Consider the following 2418-nt stretch of genomic DNA (forward strand, 5'->3'; position numbering starts at 1 on the left):
CAGCGGAACCAGGGTCCACAAAAAAAGAGCCCCCCACAATAAATGGAAAAAAAATGCAGACATACAGTGATTCAAAAAACAAAACCCCAAACATCACAATTTTTACTCTCATCCTTAAAAAAAAAAAAAAAAACATAAGGATGAAGAAAAAGTGGGAACTGAGAATAATCACACAAATATAAATAAAGTGGAAGTGTGCAAAAATAAACATTATGATCCGACCATTTTGGGGAAAAAATTAATTGATTGTTTATTATTGTTTATATTTTCAATTGCATATATATGGGGGCACCAAAATCTTTTAAGCGATTAGGGCCTCTAAAGGTTTTAATCCGGCCCTGAATCAGACACCTTTCATGGAGCACGCCAAGTATTTTTTAGAAAGTGGGCAGGGCCAGGTGGCGCTTTCGCCCCTCAATCACCATTATTCTCCCAAGCTGGGATACAAAAGGTAGATCGCTTCCCCCCCACCCACCCAGCTGGGTCACTGGGGGTGGAGTGGGGAGGTAGTTGTACATTTCCTGCATTGTGCAGGGGGTTGAACTAGATGACCCTGGTGGTCCTTTCCAACTCTATGATTCTATGATTCTAAGTAAGCCTGAACCATTTTTATTTCTGTTATATTTTAGCTATGCTCTTGGTGTTTCTACTTCCTCTTTCCTTCTCCGGTAACTTGGAAAGGTGGGCCAGCGGAGGGTAGAGAAATGGCAACCTGCCTCAGCAAAGCACGTTTGCAGCTATTTCTGTCCGCTGTTGGTTTCTGCGAAGTTTGGATGAGTTGGAGCAATTGTTCCGACACGACAGTCGCTTTTTCCAAACATGTCCGGTCGCAGGAGGCGCCTTGACGTCAGCTGTCACCGCAGAGCTCCTGGCGTGATTTCCAGAGCTGCCAACCTAGCGTGGGCCACTGAGCAGGAGGCTGCCAAATTCTTTCCCTCTCCCTTTGGAGGATATTTGTTTGTTTACAACCTTCTTTTCAGACAACTGTGGTCTCCCAAAGCGGTTCTTGTCCATCAAGGGAGACAGGCCCTGCTTGCAAAGCTATAAACTGTTTCAAAAAACCGACAAGGAAAGAAGGCAGAGGACAGGAGATTCTTTTTGACAGTGCCAGGATGAAACCTGACTTTATATTAGGGCTGCCAACCTCCAAGTACTACATGAACACATGAAGCTGCCTTATACTGAACCAGACCCTTGGTCCATCAAAGTCAGTATTGTCTACTCAGACCGGCAGCAGCTCTCTAGGGTCACAGGCTGAGGTCTTTCACATCACCTACTTGCCTAGTCCCTTTAACTGGCGATGCCCGGGATTGAACTCGGGACCTTCTGCATGTGAAGCAGATGCCCTACCACTGAGCCACAGCCCCTCTCCTCTGGAACTGGAGATCTCCTGCTATTACAATTGATCTCCAGCAGATAGAGATCAGTTCACCTGGAGAAAATGACTGCTTTGGCAATTGGACTCAATGACATTGAAGTCCCTCCCCTCCCCAAACCCCGCCCTCCTCAGGCTCCACTCCCCAAAACCTCCCGCCAGTGACAAAGAGGGACCTGGCAACCCTACTTTATATCCATTTGGGACCACACAGATTTTCCCTTTCAGGTCTTCTTCCTTGAATGGAGGCAAGGCACGTATCATGTGGCCCTAAGTCTCCTGTAGCTAAGGGTTTCAGCTCCAATGTTGTTGTTTTTTCTGAGGATTGGCATCACCCAGCCCCCAGCCCTCTTTCAGAGAGCCAGTGTGGTGTGGTGGTTAAGAGCAGTGGACTCTGAGCTGGAGTACCGGGTTTGATTCCCCACTACTTCACATGAATGGCAGACACTAATCTGGTGAGCCAGATTTGTTTCCCCACTCCTACACATGAAGCCAGCTGGGTCACCTTGGGCTACTCACAGCTCTCTCAGCCCTACCTACCTCACAGGGTGCCTGTTGTGTGGGGGGGGGGAAGGGAAGGTGATTGTAAGCCCGTTTGATTCGTCCTTAAGTGGTAGAGGAAGTCGGCATATAAAAACCAACTCTTCGTCTCTTTCACTGTCATAGCTAGTAGGGATGCCAGCCTCCAGGTGGGAACTGGGGATCCCCCAGGATTACAGCTCATCTCCAGATGACAGAGATGGAGAAAATGGACGAAATGGAGAAAATAGATGCTTTGGAGGGTGGACTCTATGGCGCTGTACTCCAGTGAGGTCTCTGTCCTCCCAAAGCTCCATCCCCAAATCTCCAGGAGTTTCCCAATCTGGATCTGGCAACCCAAACCCCCACCTCCTGCTGATGGCCAGGGGGGGACGTGGCAACCCTACCACTCTCACTGGCATAGCTAGAAATTCTGGGCCCTGAGGTAAGCTACATTGTTGCCCCTGAACCCCATTTCAGTGGGGCCTCATTGGTATATAAAACCATAGAGTCCACCCTCCAAA

At 48.4% G+C, this 2418-nt stretch overlaps 1 non-coding gene across 1 annotated transcript; it reads right to left on the bottom strand.

Moving 5' to 3' along the window:
- Positions 1-1295: 1295 nt before the first annotated feature.
- TRNAV-CAC (transfer RNA valine (anticodon CAC)) lies at positions 1296-1365 on the bottom strand. Its single transcript has one exon. It is a non-coding gene; the product is annotated as a tRNA-Val (tRNA).
- Positions 1366-2418: the final 1053 nt, after the last annotated feature.

The sequence above is a fragment of the Euleptes europaea genome, chromosome 8 (assembly GCF_029931775.1).
Source record: "Euleptes europaea isolate rEulEur1 chromosome 8, rEulEur1.hap1, whole genome shotgun sequence".
NCBI classification, from domain to species: Eukaryota; Metazoa; Chordata; class Lepidosauria; order Squamata; family Sphaerodactylidae; genus Euleptes; species Euleptes europaea.